General features: G+C 43.5%; 1 protein-coding gene across 1 annotated transcript in view; it reads left to right on the top strand.

Annotated features, from left to right (window-relative positions):
• Positions 1–310: 310 nt before the first annotated feature.
• Positions 311–19093, top strand: part of LOC100876425 (LIM domain only protein 3) — a 190215-nt gene continuing 171432 nt past the window's right edge. Inside the window, exon 1 of the mRNA XM_076537986.1 lies at positions 311–850. The gene's annotated coding sequence lies outside the window, so the exon portion shown is untranslated. The remainder of the gene's footprint in view (positions 851–19093) is intronic.

Genomic DNA, 19093 nt, shown 5'->3' on the forward strand with positions numbered 1-19093 from the left:
AAGCTTTAATTCAAGACATTTTGTATAAATTACTCCCAAGGAATAAATCAGTGTTCTGAACAATTGTTACAGTGGTCTGAGCAATTAGTAGGGATATCTAGAGAAGGTAATAGTGGTAGAGTAGAAAAACAAAAGTGCGCATGGTGAGATTAAGTCCTCAGAAGGGTTAATCGCGTTTGGATAAGTGCGATGAGTAATCAGGCTTTGGAAGACGCCCTAAGAAAAGTGCGATTGATAAAGATGACTAACGTATGTATGTATACAGACAGGTTGATAGGAGAGGAGGTTGACGCGACACGCGCCGAGCGGGCAACCGCGCCTGCGTACAAGCACGCGTGACGTGCCACTGACGTCGCAGTATGGAGCGACGAGTGGCGGCCGAAGGACGAGAACCGACGACGAGACGAGTCGTGGCCGTGTGTGTCGAAGCAAAGTCTAGCCGAGAGTGCGCCGAGCGGTTGGCGGTCCCGCGTATCGTCGCGTTCCTCTTCATTCCGAAGTGAGCCGCCGTTGCGAGCAAACCGGCAGCCCGAGCTGCTCTTGGTCGTCGCTGCTGAACCCCTGGCAGCGGCGCGCACCGGCAATAACGCACCGTCCTGCTGCCACCCACGCGAAACCGCGTGCCTTTCGCACCCTGCACGCGACACCGCGGCGTGACTTGGCGGCACGCGTGCACGCTCGATCGATCGATATCGCGCGACAAGTGACTCCGAGTGTTGGATATATCTCGTTTTGTCTGCCCTCCTCCCAGCCAGTGTGATTTCATGAGTGCCGAAAATCACCGCCGGTTTAACTGGAGGATCCCTGCTAGATGTACACCTCGAGTTTAAGGATTTTCCAACCTCCTGCAGTGAGTAATACTACTTTATGCGTTAATCAGATTCCTCGACGGATAAATCGTTTACGGTATCAGTTGATATTACGTGGACGCCGGTTTGTCGATAGCCTTTCTTCCGCCATCGCGTGGTCGCCGATCGGTCCCGATACGGGACGTTTTAATTAACGTTAGAACGATCTTTTTATTCCATCGGCTTCCGTCGTGTCACGGAATGACATCGACGATTTTTCTCTTGTCGTTCGCAATCGAACATTCCGTACCAGTCATTTCGCCGGATGACGCGTTGTTTACGTCTCGCAGGTACGTTAACGCAGCGGGAGCTCGCGTTTATTTTGCTTTTCTACGATTGGACCGCCGATTTATCGCCACTACCGACACGCTTCGGGGATTCATGTATTTCTTCGTTTTACTGAGGTTACGTTTAACTGCACATCGAACGGGATATCGAACCATTATCACTCTTATTTAACCTAAATCATTTTATACCTAACAGTAACTCATTTTATACATAATACGCGATTATCGAGTCCGTTGACCTGATGCCACTATCGCCGATCTGACACCAATGTCGCCGATCTGACATCAATGTCGATCAGATGTCAACGTTGACGTTTACTGTCCTTCCACGAAGACTTTCTTAAACAGAAGAGGCGCGAAGCTCGCGCGCTTTCCGAACAAATCCGCGCTACGGTTTCGAGCATCACGCATGGTAGTTTAGAATCCGGTCGCGGTATAAATCGGGCATTATCGGACAATCCGTGTATAGCATTCAGCGGCCGAATGAAATGGTAGCCGCACGGCGTACATTTACGTTTGAATGGCCAAATGAAATTTCCGTGCGGTGTCTGCCAGGCAAGAAAGCGGCGGTTGTTTGCGAGAGCACCGCGCCGGTGGCGGCCCTCGCAACGCTTGCCACCATCGACCCCCGCCACGTTCGCCGTGGCATTAATTGGGTGGAGCTTTAATTGCCTTAGCGCGACCGACCGCCGAAGCTGGAGCGAGAAAGGGGGTTGGAAGGTCGCGCCAACGTTTACCAAACCGGCACCAATTTCTTCCACGATTACGATTACCGGATTAGCCCACCAATTTCTTTTTTGTTTATCGAAGCTCTAGTAAATATCTTGGACGGGAGATAATTTTTACATCTGGGGCTATATTCGATCGATCGGGACAATTATTCTATATGAATCTCGTTAGAGAGTTAAACGATTTAGTCAAAATTATGTAGATATCAAAATGTTTTGACCTAGGAAGGTTTACACGTATCCTCATATGTGGTCACCTACTGATATGTGAGAGGGTTGAATTCAACAGAAATGATACGTGAGTACCAAAAATTTCTATCAGTACAATACACCCTTATGTAGAGGTATTGAACAATCAAGCTTAAGAAAAATCAATGTAGCAATCCATATACATGCTGGCTATGTATGACATAACGCTATGTTATAACAGAAATTAAACGTGGCTAGAAATAATTAGTAAATCGCTTCTCTATCTTGTTATTAAAGTGACCTCCCTTCGCCCGCCTTTATGTCACCTTTTCTATATCTGATATTTCCGGCGAATCTCACCCTCGAATCACGGAGACCAACCCCTAAATGAAATCCTGGAATTAAAGCCGTATATTAACCTCGCGGCGTCCCCTAAATTAAAAAACAACATTTTTACGATGTCAGGGTGGGAGTCGGGAGTAGAGAGGCTGTCGAAGAATGGGAATCGGCTCGCGGCACCGCGAAAATTTCTCTCTTCCATCGTTTTCCCCCGATAAGATCGTGGCCTACCGTAGTCCTTGTTCTACATAGGCTGCCTATACTCTCCGCGCAGACAAGGTTACCGAACTTCGACCGCAATTCTATTGTCCGTAAATTGCGTTTTTAAATTCGTCGGGCGTCGTGGCACGTGGCGAGAACGCGCGAGCTTCCGTAACCTGCGGCGGAGCAGACTTTGGAAACGCAACCCCTACTCGGTGTTCGTTTACACTGTTGTGTACTTTTCGATCAATTTTTTCTATTCTGCTATGTATTCTATACTTATTAAACCTTTCAAGGTTTTTGAGAAACATTTTTGAAATCTAAGAATGAATAACTATAAATTTAATTCAGAAATTGCACTGTTGTACGAGTTTGTTTGACATTTCAAACGTGAAATGAAAAATTGTACTTGCAACAAGAAATGTCTCTGCCAAGATAAAGTATGTAGTTAATGTTTGTTTCTCGAAATGCAAGAAATAATTGTGCGTGAGGTGAAAAATGGGTAGGTGTAAAAAAAAATTTGGAAAAGTTGAGAGTTCGAAAAAGGAGATAAGACGAAAGATGTGACCACGAGTGGTATAGAGATGCGTAAACCGTCGAGATTACCATGGAAATCCAGATCAGTCGCTTTGCATACTTTGGAAATACGTCCACGGGATCGGGTAAGGGTGTATAATGGAAGTTGAAATTGGTTGAGCCTGTCCCGTCTGGGCAAGCTATACCCTGTATACGAGGTATCGAGGGAAACGCATTCCTTGCCGAAATTGCTTCGCACTCGATTCAACGGAAAACACACGCGAGGCTTCGAGTTCGGGGTTACGTTTTCGCGCGTCAAAAAATATATATATGCTCGTGGGCCAGCACACGTACGCTTACAGGGGCGCACACACACAGGGGTGCGGCGATGTGTACGCGCGCATCCACCACTCTTCTGGCTTCTCCTCGGCTTAACTTCCTCTGTCTCACACTCGTAAAGCGTTGATTAAAACCCACCCGCGCAACGTGGATGGACGGAGAGGGATGGAAAGAAGGAAGGAGGAAAAGAGAGGGCGTCGAGGGGGGTTGGAGCGGTGGAGGGTTGAAAGCGGAGGAAGTTTGGGTGGCCTCGCGCGCGTGTACGCGTAAGTGGGTGCGTGAAGCGGTTGTATGGGTGCGTATATGCAATTGTACGAGCGAGCGGGCGCGCGCGTGCCCGCACGCAGGCGCAGCTGAACCGTCGCGGCCGACGACGGTGAGCAGAAACGAGGGAAGAGGGAAAACGTAGGAGACCAGGAGGCGAAGAAGGAGAAGAGGCAGGGAGAAGGTGGTGGATATAACCGAACGGGGGTTGAGGGCGAAAGAGAGAGAGCATCGAGGGTAGGGGAGGTCCAAGGCGTTGCTTGCTTAATTACTAAAAGCTAATCAATTCCGGAGGAAGTAAAGTTTAAATTGCAAACTAAAGTATAGCTAGCTCCCGGACGTAACGCTGCAAAGCGATATTACCGCTCGCTGCATTCTGCAATTAGCCCGTGGTAAATCATTGAAAACAAATTATGGGCGGAACCCGCGGACGGTTGTTGGCCCTCTTCCCGCTTCAACCACGCTCTTTGCCATCGTAATCTTCTTCGTATCTGGAAAAACGGTGGAATTTTATTGGAAGCGATCGTGTTAATGAGCTTAATTTCTCGACTATCAAAAGTCCAGAGAATGTCATTCATTTATCTGGGAATTTATAAATTCCAAAACTTGTGAATACGTCTGATGCTTAGGAATAGAAAGTGTGGCAGTCGATTTGAAAAAAAACGAGGACTTTCGAATCGAAGGCAGAAAGGAGAACGGAACGAGGTATACAGCCCTGAAAACAAGCAATAAAATCAATGTCGTTTCCGGCGATTCAATTCGCAAGACACATCGCACAATTTCACATACAATTTTACGGCAGAACGGCCAGGACTCCTATTTACTTCACGGCCGTCCTTTCCCACCCCCCAATAACCGTTTACCGTCTTACCCTCTCTCGCGCTCCGTCGGTCTTTCTTTGAGCGGCAGTTTTCTTTATCTTAAATTCTCGGGGAAAAGCACGGCCACGCGATCCCGTCGAACGAGATCGACGAGATCCTTTCGAACAAATCGTGTTCGGTTAACAGTTCGAAAATTGAGGATTCGTGGGGTGAGAGCGACGGCTACTGTCGTGATCGCCGCTCGATATGCTAATCTCGTATTAGATGTCGACGATTTTTAAATTCCTCTTTCCAGTTAGCAAATTTCGAAATTGTTCAATTCTCTGTAATGATAAATTGATTACGCGTTCTACTCGGTGACGTCCTCTTTGTTCACGTTGCCGATATTATCGATAAATCAGCCGGTATCGATAAGATATCGCTAATCGATAATCGTAGCTAAATTCCGTGTGGCCGTACGTCGAATAAATTGGTCGTTCGATCGAGCCGTATCCGTATCCGAGCGATTGGACATTTATGAAATCATCGAATACCGTTCCTCCGGTTTTAATTTCCTATTATTTAGAGCGTGTCCGTCACAGTCACCGTGACATTTGTCAATCGCAAATTACGCTCGAATCAGTCGTATTGTACGGATTATGAGGCCGATCGAGTCGACGTCGGCGTCGCGTCGCAATTAATTTCGAATCAGCAAAGCGACTTGCCCGCGACCCCTCCGCGGCTACGATAAATTTTAGAGTAAATTGGTAGAATTAATTGCACAACGAGGCTCGTTCGCGTTTAAGCTGGCAGCCGAGCAAACGGTGCCTCGTAAGAGCGTAACGAGCGAGCTAACAGCGCGGAGATACGGAATAGGCATCGATGTAAGGAAATATTTAAACGCGACATAATGAGCGGTCTAATTAGAGCTCGCAGTCGCGATAATGGCGTGACGTGGATGTGTTTAGCTCTCGTTCCTAATGGACCTACTAATGAGTTCGTAATACGTGTTTATAACCTTCCTTCTTCTTGTTCCCTTAATCTCTTTCCCAGCCTCGCTATCCCTCTCGAGCTTCGAAAGCCACTTCTACAATGGTTATCGTCCATCGGCCAGCTTCTATTGACGTTACCCTTCTCTCTTTCGTCCTCTCCTTCTTCCTTACCGGACTCGGTAACCGACCCCTCCAGAAATCACGCTGCCGGTTCATTTATCAATAAAAGTATTGGATCGGTTGCGTGGAAGTGACGCCCCCGCTAACGAAACAAAGGAACTGGGCGTAGTTATCAATTGGATATCGGCTGCTCGATTAATTATGCAACGTAATGCGCACGCCTGTTCTCCATTATCTCGCGCACGAACCGCTACGAACGGATGGATTTCAAGGTTATTAATTCTCTTCCGGCCATCCTTTGGTCCGCTATGGATTTTGTACCCAGATACAAGTCGCGTTCTTCGTCAGAATTATCCTCTTCAGGGAGATTCGAGGAAAATCTACCAAGATCGCGATATCGAAACAATTGGTCGGCTCCGCTTAGAAGTACTCGAAACAGATAGATTAGCTGGTTATTGTAACGATGAACCCAGGATAAGTTGCATCGATCGAGAACCGCGAGCTCCCGATCGAATTTCTTAGAAAACGGTAGCCATGGATCTTCGGATAATTAATGTAGGGTACGTTTCCTGGTCCGGCCAATGTCTCGGATTTCTGTATGGATTCTCCAGCGTATAGAGAGGCTTCGACGATTATACCGGTGTCACGATACGAGCGTTGACCGCAATAATATCGCATTACCAAGATTAACGCGATCTCCAATAATAGATCGGACAGTGAGCAACCATGCTGGATTAGCTGACAAGAGAGAGGCTCGTACGCTTGTCCTGGCCATTATTCTCATTATTCGATGCCCATTAATAATCAGACTCGTCGTTGGTTCGCCCCTTTAAGCGCATGTTCGATTTGATTCTACCTTTGATAGCTTCCGACCGGCGCAAAATATACCACCGGGATAAATATCGACCCGTTGTGCTTGCACGTAGCCTTTTATAGGCTCGATACCTTTTGTGCGCTCGTGCAACGCGCTTTCCATAGCGGCCTGTACGGAAAAGCAAACGAAAGACCTGTACGCGTTCGTTACAGACGTGGCGGATCGTAGATTCAAATGGTCTTCTCCCGTTCCTTGGCGGGGGATTCGATTTTTAATCGGTGAGCAGTCGGCGGAAAATAGCCACTTCGTCCCGGAGCGTCGCGTCGCATCGCGTCGCGTCTCTGCTCGACCAGCTGTCTTTTACGCCGCCAAACAATTGTCCCTTCGTTCGTTTATCGAACGAGCCGAGACAGGAAGAATGAAGTGGCGATGTTCGAAAACGTTCCACCGTTTCCTCCCGCGTCCATACGCTTTGTTCGCATGTTCGTCTTTCTTCTCTCTTCTTCCATTGTATTCTTCACAAAAAATAACTCCAATTACCGTTAATACATGTATAATTCCGTGGACACATTTTAAAAGGCCGGAGATCAAATTGAGATCTACCTAGCCAAACATCTGAAACTTCTATCGCCTTGTACACCAGAATGGTTGCTCCTACGAGAAAAACTCGTACAACCTATTTTGTAGCAAATTTCCCAAGCTACAAATTCGGTGGTAACCATTTTTGTCGTAGAGTTGACAGATATTGATATATTCGAATTTCTTTGAAGTTTGATGAAATAGAGAGAAAAGGTAGAAAAATTCTGATATCCAGATTAGTTTCCCGATTTATCTTTCCTGAAGTTGGATAATTCGCATCGCGAGAAAGTTGGAGTCAGTGGGTGAAATCGATGGGGTCCAGCCAGAAGAGGACTCCTCGACAATACTATCACCGCGGTTCGTTGAAGCCAAGTGTAAATAAATAGATTGCATTCGCGTCCCATTTGTTAGATTAGAATCAAATATAATTTCGCGAGGCTGGTATGGGATCTTGATCGAACCGGCCCCTCGTATCCATTTTGCCGCGTAAATACGATCAACCTTCTCCTCCGAAGTAATCTTTCGACGGTGCATTACTTACGGACTTCGACGAGCAAGTTCGCCGCGTTCGATCGTGATTCTTTAATGCATTTTGCTTGCCTCGCTTTCCAACTGCTTCTCTCGGATCAGCGAAACATTGAAATTTACGAAAGCCATCCGGTAACGGTATGGAAACCGCGTCCGTGTATATCGGTCGCGCGTAATTGAATGATTAATGAAATTTTGATGGGACGATGACTCGATTAAAATATGGCTGCGCGTGGAATTATTGAATTTTCTGGATGTTTCCCGTTAAATATATTCTCTTTTCTACGGTCTACGATTAACGATATACTGCTGCTTTTTCACTAATTATCCACATCTTTATAATACAAAGTTCAAAAATATTCAGAAATATTTAAAAATTTGAATAATTCAATTTAGGGATCTATTTGGAAAATTAAGAAATTGGTTAGAAATATTTTCAAGTGTATACTTGAAGATCGAAAGTTTCCTTACATGAAACAGAAAAGATATTTTCCTGAAAGAAATTCCAGAGCGTCGAAGACGCGTTTATTTTTGAAATCGTATGTTTTTAATACCCGATAGTTCGATTACGATTCGATTCGATTCGCAGATTGAACCGTAGCCAACTCCTTTTTCGCGTTTCCGCCTCATCGTGCCGATAGCCATTTTCGCTATTGTACAATACCGGCCGCTTCCAACGGGAGGAATAATTATTTCTGCGTAAATGACGATAATCGGGCTATTATTACATTTACGGCATTACGTCGGGTACGATATTACAGTAGTACGTTATTAGAGTATTGGAGGATGAATATTAATCGGGCACGTACGAGTGGTGCTTGTAATTAAAGTAGACGCGTCATCGGACGGAAAATTAAATTAAACGGCGAGATAACCGACTAATTACGCAATGTCATTTCATCGAACAAAGCGCGAGATTCCTTTCGCAACGATTCGATGGTACTTCTCGTTAATATTTCGCGAAAATTTCATCGATTGAATTCTTCGACTATTTTCCACCCGATATCATTTCCGGTTGTTAGCGAATTAAATCTCGTGCGCATGATTTATAGATTATCCACGAATAGAATCAACATACGCATCGATATTTCTTTAAATAACGGGAAAGATTATTGTAATATTTTAGGAACACTGTTTTCGCATCTGGGATGAACATATCTTTTACCTCGATTGATTGTGATATTTTAAAAAACAATTTTGTTATCAGGTATATAAATATAACTTTTACGTACTTTGATAACAGTTTGTTCTTTGAAGATCGAATTCGTTAACAGAAATGTGTTTGTTATTATTAAGAGAAACTTTTGTGAATTTATCAATGTATGTACATTATTTATACATTACGTACATTATAAGAAGGTTAATAAGTTTCTAACAGATTGTTAAGATAATGGTTACGTTTGTCAAACTCTTAGCCCTTTGCACTCTTCAACTTTCTTCACCTACCTACTCTTTAATTTACAAAGTAGACTAAGAAAGGGGTTCTCAATAAAATGTATTGCAATAGGACGTAGTATGTGAGAAATACATTTTTCTTGTATTACAAGTAGCAAATAAATGATAATATATTCAACCAATCTACTTATCTGAATTATTTATGAGATCCAAGAGAAGTATGACGTCGAGCCATACTCGACATAGGAGTGCAAAGGGTTAATTCTATTAGTCGTGAATATCATTACTATCTTGTATAAAAGAGTGTCATATAATTAAGTAAAAAATAAATTGAATGTATCACTGAAAAAGTTTCCAGTCTCAAGTAAAAATTGCACAAAGGTAAAATGTTATGACAATTGGCACGACCGTCGATCTGAAAACAGTGGATGTTTTGAGCGCACGCGTTATCACGATAATTACTCGTTCTCGATCAGATGGCAGGAATAAATCGATATTCGCAGACCCGGTTAATTTCCAATGAAATTAAGTCGCATTTAATGATCACAGTGGAGCTTTTCGTCGTCTTTTCCTTTTGGTAGGCGAACGCGTCGCTGGAAAACAGCGTTTTTACCAATTAGCCGGTCATAAATTTCGCGGGGACCGGCGGCCAATTATCTTGGAATTAGCGTCGCGCCGTCCGTTCGTTCTCGCAAACGATCAGGCGTCTCTGTCTAAGCGGGCGCGCATTCGCCTCGCTAATTAGAAGAAAACCGAGTAATTACACAGCAGCCAGCCAGGGAGTGGCGACCCTTTTCCGAAATTTCGCTACGAATAACCCCGGGAACGGTTTTCGCTGGCGCTGCTTGCGGTCGACGGTCGAAACGAGCGCGAAACGATCAAGGGAACACTATTAGCGGCCGGTGCACGTGTACGCGGAACGTTTAATTAATCTTACGCGAAATCAGCGCGCTTTCATTGTCATTAATAGCTCCGGCCTGTATTTAAACACGGCTGCTTTTCGAAAGAGCGACGGGTTTAATGATTCCGCACGGACGAAGTAATTTCAGTCTGGTAATCGAAAATATGGAATCGGCCATTTGATAAAAGACATTAGTAACGGCCGCTGTCGATCCGCGATAAACTATTTATTACGCTCGCAGTCACCGATATACACCGACCCGTTGCACGCGTTGCTGCCGGCCCGACCACACCACGGGGTGCGGATTACCAGCAAAGGGGTGAGACAGGGGATGAACAGAGGGAGAGAGAGCGCCATGTACGCCACCGTCGACTCTCAAAACCAATTTTCGGGATTTCATTTGGAAAACATAACGTGCTTCGCGCGCTGTTTATGGGTTCCATTAGGAAGCTGTCAGCCGGTGATCCCGCGCTGCATTCCCATACCACGCCAAGGAACACCATACGACGCCGCAACCGATACACCGATTGCAACATTCCCTGCCACCTTCGGGGACCTCGGCTTATCGGATACACGTGGTCCTGATCGAATATCCGTTTGATATCGGCTTTATATCGAACAACGACACTTTTTTCTCCATACTCTTAATAGCTCTATTCTCTTAATTTCAATCTAACATTACAATGTTAAACTGTCTCTTTAATCTACAAGATTGAATATACTCGTTCATGTCTCCCTTATATTTATACATAAGGAATATCGAATACGATAACGTCATAAAAATTGTATTCAATGTTAAAATCTTTAGTTCAAATTTTAACTGTCTTAATTGACATAAGACATATCTAACAATGTGTGATCATAGACATATATGATATTAAATTATACAAACATACGTTGCTCTTATTAGCAATATGATCAACTACCTTTGAGTTACATATGGGTATTACCTATGAGTTACATACATGTTCATATGTTCACCTATGAGTTACATACATGTTCATATGTTCACCTATGAGTTACATACGGGTATTACCTATGAGTTACATATATGTTCATATGTTCACCTATGAGTTACATACGGGTATTACCTATGAGTTACATACATGTTCATATGTTCACCTATGAGTTACATACGGGTATTATCTATGAGTTACATATATGTTCATACAATATGTTCACCTATGAGTTGCATATGGATATTACCAATGAGTTACATACATGTTCATATGTTCACCTATGAGTTACATACTTGTATATGTTCATATGTTTACCTATGAGTTGCATATATGTTCATATGTAACATATACATATGTACTGGTACCTTCCATTTCTTCTAACGACTCTCAGGACAAAAGGTATGAAAGAATAATGTGAGAAATAAAGAAGAGCAGACCCTGTATGAAAATCGATAAACAAATTGGGTAAATTTTCGGGACGTCGCAACATGCCGACGAATTCCATAAGATCGATATTCGAGTTTGGAATCCTTAATATCCGCTGTATCGCATTCGATTAGCGGTCTGATTCGTTCCCTGTCCAATTGAACGACGCTTCCCAATTAAGTTTACTCTAAATTGCGCGATCGTAGCGGTTGTTTTTCTTCCTGTTCTCTACCCTACAGCGTGTCAGTTCCCGGATTGGTCTATGGAAAAATATATTTCGGTACGATCTCTCGAGTAGCGTATTTTTCGCATCGAACAGTCGAAACTCCGATGACAAACGTTTTTAGCGAGCCGTTACAACGACCGTGTACGTATTACCCCCTCCTGGGCATTTCTGGTACACGTTGATCGGTCGAATCTATTCGCTGTTGGAACACGTTTCGCCCGCTAACAAATCGATGGAATCCATTAAATTCGCGGCTGTGCAATCCAACGGTCGGATTATTCGTCGCTCGAAGGAAAATTAGCGATTATGTCGCGGAACGCTTAAAACGATCTCCCGCGGCGCGAACGCAATTGTCCGCTCGGTTCGTTGTCGAATCGCGCCGCGAAATTGTCGAAAGGGAAATCAAAATGTAGATGAAAGTAGGGGATGAAAGTGTGCGCGGTTTAATGCGCGCCGGCTCGATAATAAACGACGGCGCCCAAAGTGTAATCAATGAGCCGATGGACAAGTTAAATTAATCGTGATCTCGTTTAAAAACACGGGGGTGACTCTTTATTTTTTATGACAAATCTCGCGCATACAATTTTTCCCATTTCAAAATTGTCAGTTCGATGAAACGTTACAGAGAATTATTTTAAAATCCCTTTCATTTAAAATCGAGGCTGAATTATTTTTCAAATCGGGAGATTTACTTCTGAATTCGTTACCGATAACGCTTGATTTTCTCTATTGTACGATATCGGGTATCAAGTTGTCGACGACATTTCGATCCACAGTGTTCTGAAAGTTAATTCCTTACGGTATTAATACAGAAAGTGCATCTCCGGTAATGAGATTGCGTTGCGCGAGGGGGATGATATAAGGGGTCGATTACAAGGCTTGTTCGTAATAACATATTGTTCACTCAGCCGTATACTTGCTGGAGGGCATACTTGATGCGTCTCGTACGTGTATACAGCAAATCATATAACGTAAATACATCGTCTCTCGTGGATTATAATTAATTCATAAAATCGTGTGCGATCATCCCTGTTGGTCAACGTTCTTCGATGGTGATCAATCGATAGCGTAGCTCGTAGTTACTGAAGAACAAATTTGATATTTCTGTACATACACTTCTGTATTTTTACATTTTTACATTTTTAAATTTTTATATTTTTATATTTTTATATTTTTATATTTTTATATTTTGACATTTTGACATTTTGACATTTTTATATATTTATATTTTTATATTTTTATATTTTTATATTTTTATATTTTTAAATTTTTATATTTGTATATTTTTACATTTGTACATTTGTACATTTGCACATTGTTACATTTTTATATTTTTATATTTTTATATTTTTATATTTTTATATTTTTATATTTTTATTTTTATATTTTTATATTTGAACATTGTTACATTTGTACATTTTTAGATTTGTATATATTCAGATCTCTAAATTTGTACATTATAAATCTTCAAATTACCAAATCACTAATTTACAAAATTTTCAATATCCATATTCTCTGAACACACAACCTTGAAACAATGAAAACAAATATCTGTCGCACGCGTGATCACCATGCCCGGAGCCCAGCAGCGGGCAGTATATCTGCCCCCGGTTGGCAGTGCGCCAGATCAGTACAGGAATGTGTCACAGTAGCGATTAAAGACGGTCAAGTGAACTGCTGCACTGGACTGGACACCGGTGAAAGATGAAAGTCGCAAGTCATGCGCCTAATTCGTTGGAAACGTTGCGGCTCTCCTGGGACGCTGACAGAAAAAGTATTAACCAAAGATCGAGCGTAGAGTTTGGCGGGTCCAAACGGTTGGCACCCCTTTCTTTTCATCCGTCCTCCGGCGTTTTTTTTTCTCTCCTTTTTTCTACGATATCGGAGGAACAATCCATCGACGCGGCGATCCCCGTTCTTTCCACGAAAAAGAGACGTGGCCGCTCGTTTGGAAAGGCCGAGATAATTACTTTCGGTTTTCGGGCGTACGCTTCAGCGAGCGCAAACGAAACAGGCGTATCTTGCGGTCGTGAATTTAATTAAATATTTTCGTGGTCGAATGTCCGTTCGTCCGTTGATCATCTTGCCTTCTTTCTTCTTTATTTTTTGATTTTCTCCCTCCTTTTTCGTAGACACAGGGCAATTTACTTTTTTAATGTCTGTAATGAATTAAACGCTCCCCCAGTCTACCGGGTTTCCTTTGCCAGGCCGCTATTATTACCAACCCCCGTCTCGCATGCTGCCTCTTCCATGTTTTTCCACCCCCTCCCTCGTCACTCTTCGACCTCCATTTTTATCTCAATATTCCACCATTGTCCGTGCTGCTTCGCTTCTTACCTTGTCATTGTTTTGTTTGTTCGCTTTATTGCGTGCAGTATTCGTTTAACGAAATTAACGAACTGCCGTGATTCTATCTCTTGAAAATTGATTGTTCGCTCTTTCAGACTAATACTCCAGTCATTTTAGTTTTTAATATTTAAGAAGATTTATACAACCCTGTATATCAAGATAAACTGTATAAAGAACTTCGTAATACAGAATTTCTGCAACGTCAACGTCTCTATCGGATATCTACGAACCTAAATATCATGTAGGTCGATTAAAAAATTTCTTGAGCAATCGTGCACCCCTCGTATATTGTAACCGTACAAAAAAATCCATTTAATCAAAGAATGTGTTTGGAGGAACAAGATTCATCAAATGGGGTGAACTACCCCGTAGCTTATCTCATTGGTCAAAGTGGACCGTCGAAAAATAAGCATTTGCTTTAATGTATTTATTCCTATAAACACTGTGTACTAACCAATTTTTCTAACCAATTTTTCTACAATTCATTTAACGAGTGCAAGTCAAAATGGTCACCGAATAAAAATGTCCTAAAACGCTCACAAACATGCGGAATCGAATATAACTGTCTTCTGAGATTCAATTTTATGTGCCTTTGGTTCGCCCCCTTTTTTCGATGGCGTGGAATTGAATCTGACGACACCGGACGAACGAACGACCACGTCGCAATATAGCGCCGGCTCGCACGATACGGCCAGCCGGCTACGCTGTCGTGCAGGGAAGCCGGCCAATTACATTACTTAGACTAATGTTATTGATGTTGTGCGACAGAGAGGATTGTTTTTTACCTCGTTGTTTCGACGTTTCGCTCTTGCAATTCACGTCGTCACAAACTCTAAAGCGTTGTTAAATTGGGGATGGAATTTGCGGTCATTGTACATGAAAGATTTGTGTTATTATCGATTTAATTGAGGTTATTGAGAAGGTTGTAGATATTTAGCATTATTTGAACACTTGTTGGGTACTTAGGAAGGTGTAACATAACCGTAAAATATACTCTGTCTGCACTTTGAATTAGAAATTAAAGTATTTGAAACTTAATTTGTGTATCATCAAATTTACAGAGTTGCAAAAGATTTAGTTTAGAAATATTCGAATGGCTAAATTTGGAGATATGGAAATTGTGGAATTGCGTCGAGGAGAGTGTTCGAGAGTAACATTGTTTAGAATTTCGAGCGATTCTCGCGTTTGATCGCAGCCATCCCATCGGATAGATTGGGCAGTAACGGCAAGTAGTAGATTTTTCGTCGTCCCACCGGAGGAAGGGATTCCGAATGAGAAGTAGGAGCTGAATTCGAAGCAGAAATAAGGGGCGGTTGGTAGTCGGTCGGCGGGGCGAGGGGACAGGGACAGCTACACGCGTGTTTCCTCTTCCTTTCCTCGGAATCTAATTTCGTCGAATGTCATCCTCGAGACTCGAGAGAGTGCAGCGATCTGCATTCGAGGTTGAATCGCCCAATAGCAATTTCCAGGTGAAGGGGGGAGTAGAGAAGCTGTCGCGTTCGCCAGAAAGAGAGAAACGCGCTACCGATCGTCGAACGGGGAAAAGAGGAGGGATGAACGCGTGGGTAGGGGTTGAACCCTGCGGGAGGATACGCTGTCCGTTCCCGGGGAAGTCTCGTCGAAGTATCGAGACCTGTATCATGGCGGCTATAATACATTTTTTATCTGATCGAGGGGATCTTCTTTATGGAGGGTTGTCCGCGCACGCTTCTCCGACGCTCTCTGTGTCCCGCGTATGTACACCAACGCCACCATTTACCCCGTGCTCTTCGAGTATCACCCTCTCTCGTATACCGTATTCGTGTTTCTACGTTTTTTCCGCGCGTCTGCTCTCGCCACGAGCTCGTACACGATACGAACACCTTTGGCCGTGTACGGGCATATTTGCGCTCTCGTCACATTATCACGAGATGCGTAACCACAGATGCTCCTGTGTTCGAACCGTGAACAGAAAGATGGCTAACAATGTTATCCACCCTCAGAAATTCCGATCTTGACGGAACTGTAAAGGACATCAGTCGTACAAGGATTTCGACTTTCAAGAGGGTGAAATCAACCTCTTAAAAATTTTTTCGGTACATCTCGCAATTCTTTAGGTATAGAAGAAATTTTTGATGTACGACAAAAATATTCACTTCAAAAGCGAATGATGGAGAAATATACAGAGTGATTCAAGGAACAGGAACCACAGTTTAAAGCTAATTTAGTGTATGATAAAAATATTCATTTTAAAAGCGAATGGTGGACAAATATATAGGGTGTTTCAAGGAGCAGGAACCACAGCTTGAAGCTAATTTAGTGTATGATAAAAATATTCATTTTAAACGCGAATGATGGAGAAATATACAGGGTGATTCAAAGAACAGGAACCACAGCTTGAAACTATTTTTATGTATGACAAAAATATTCACTTTAAAAACGAATGATAGAGAAATATACAGGGTGGTTCAAGAAACTGGAACCATAGCTTGAAGCTAATTTAGTGTATGATAAAAATATTCATTTTAAAAGCGAATGATAGAGAAATATACAGGGTGATTCAAAGAACAGGAACCACAGCTTGAAACTATTTTTATGTATGACAAAAATATTCATTTTAAAAGCAAATGATAGAGAAATATACAGGGTGGTTCAAGAAACTGGAACCAGAGTTAAGTTCAGATAAAAGATGTCAATAAATACTTATGAAAATGTTACGAAGTTCAGATATATTTTCTCAATAATTTTGATAAACAAACAGTAATAGTTACAATCTTGTTCATATGTTATCAGATCTTGCACGTCAGAATAATGAAAGCTCACGACTTTGCGTTGGTTAATTTGCCATGCGTCGAGATCGAAGCGCGGTTCAGCGAGATCGATTTATTCGCGAAATAAAACAAGGGCAATATAGAGATCGAAATCGACAGAGGGGTGGCGGAACGAAGTTGAGACAGAGGTATACGCAAAAGCGGAGGTGGGAGATGGAAAAGGGAGAGGAGGGAACGAAGGGGAGCAGAAGTAGAAGCAGGGACCGAAGCAGAGCCAAAGACGGATGGTAGCGACGGCGATGGTGGGGTGGCAAGGAGAGCGCCCTATCATGTGGGGAAGAGGGAGGGCGGTATAGGGGATTGAAAAGCAATTTCCCCGCGAGGGACGCGCGGTGTGTGGTCCGAGCTTTATATTAATGATCCAGATATATTATCGGACGTGACCGAAATTGCTGTCAAAAAACTCGGATATTGGATCGAGAGGAGATTGCGAGAAGGTCGCTCTTCTCCGCGCTGCTATCCTATATACGGTACATACGGAGGCGTATGCCGCGATCGGTCACTGCAGAAAGTCGAGAACGAGCAATCGTTCCGTGGATAATTTCGACTTTTCGATCCACGCCGGCTATCAAGCGAACGGAATCGGCCAGGCAGTTTTGACGCGTCGATTGAATTCCTCCACCTCGCAGCTGATCCTGGCCCACCCTCACATGTGTATCACCCATTCGAAATCCCCAAAATTTCCATCTACCAAATTTCTAAATTTACCGAATTCTAAAACCTTCAGATTCCCAAATTTCAAAAATCCAGAGGGTACCAACGAAGTTGTTCCATGCAAAAATTCTAGATACGGCCCTGTCCTTAGCATCATCGACGATTTTCAGCGGATCTGTATCCGTATTTCATGCACGATTCCTCCAGTACGTCTACTATTCTCGTATCACGAGATAATACGTCCCGTCGTTCATCGGCGGTCGGACAGATCAATTTTGTTCGTAGATTTGTTCGCAACGAGCCGGTTCGCCCGGAGCGTTTCGCGTTTCAGCCGCGATTCACCGAGACGTCGACTGGTCTGGAACAAGGAAGGCGTATCGCGAACAAGAATAATCGCCGGTGATTACGAGGTACGAGCCGAGGGTCCGCTAATCAGACTGTCTCACGGCGGTAGAATGTTTATTAGGAAACGAACCGCGGTTTCGAACGGAAAAAAGCTTGTTCCGTGTATGCGGGTGCGTTTAGTGGATCCTGTCGCGTACAGAGCGAAACATGTTTTATGCAGACGAGCGATAAGCGATTAAGCTGCAACCTAGCCATACCGGTTTCGAAACGATAAGCCTGGCTAATGCACGCATTTTCTGGCCATTGAAATTCTGCTCTTGTATGCGTTTTAGCGCGTTCGCATCGACGCGGCGTTTCATCTAACACGTGTTCGATCGGTACCGACACGAAATTTGCCTCGTTACCATCCTCGTTAGACGTTTAATCCATCACCGTTCCATCGATCTTATTTTCTTCCTCGATGATTCTCAGATGTATACCGAGATTGCCTATCTAAATGCAATTGGATCGCGGTGGACGCGCTTCTAGTACGTCGATGGAAATTGACGGGCCGACCACGGTTTTTCTGTTAAGACGCTGTTGGCGTGAGCTCACGTCTCGAGAGACCAATTTCCGCTGACTTCTATTTACATAGTTAGGTATACGGTCTGGATAATACGGCCCACTGCAACCACCATTTTTGTCATGGGTGGGCTATGTACTGTGTCAATGACCTCAGCAAATGGCTTTTAGAAATTTTATTTCGAGGTTAGGAATTTAGATGTCAGACTTGAAAATATCAGAATTTGAAAACTGTGGAATGTGTTAATTTAGGAACATAATTAGTTAATTCGAATTTGAGTTTAAACTTGAAAATCTCCAAATTTCGGAACCGTGGAATTGAACATGTACCCTTCAGAAAATTTGTGATTCCCTAATACAAGATTATGAAATACCTGTTCCACGATCCGTTTGTGGATCAGTCTAGTTGCATCAGTGCATCCCTGATGAAGTAGCTGAAATGAAGGGGCAGTCCACTAGGATCTTGGTAGGGAACCTCGGTAGGAAGATATTACATTAATGCTCTCGGTATTTCCAGAACAGTGGGATAATTTCCATATCTTGTGGCGACGTCGAATTTACGCTGAACGTCGAGTTCCCGTGTTTACGCTTATACTTTCTAATTTGGTCGGCGCGACTTCCGTTCTGGCAGTTCCTCCGGTCGTTCGTTTTTCGATCGAACCGCATGCACCGGGTCGAAAGGTCAAGACAACCAGTTGCCGTGGCTATAAATTCACGCGGCTATTCGAACGCGTATTTACATGCACGAGTAGCGACGTTTGATTGGCCGTGACGTGGACGCTCGAAAGTGGCTCGCCAGCCCCTTGATTGGATTCTATCCTGGACACAATGAACTGTACATCGTACGATCCAACGTGATCAAGCGAGTTAAAGCGGCTGGGGGAGCCGGAGGGGAGTACGAGAAAGGAGCGCGGCGAGATATT

This window comes from Megachile rotundata, chromosome 12, assembly GCF_050947335.1.
Source record: "Megachile rotundata isolate GNS110a chromosome 12, iyMegRotu1, whole genome shotgun sequence".
NCBI lineage: Eukaryota > Metazoa > Arthropoda > Insecta > Hymenoptera > Megachilidae > Megachile > Megachile rotundata.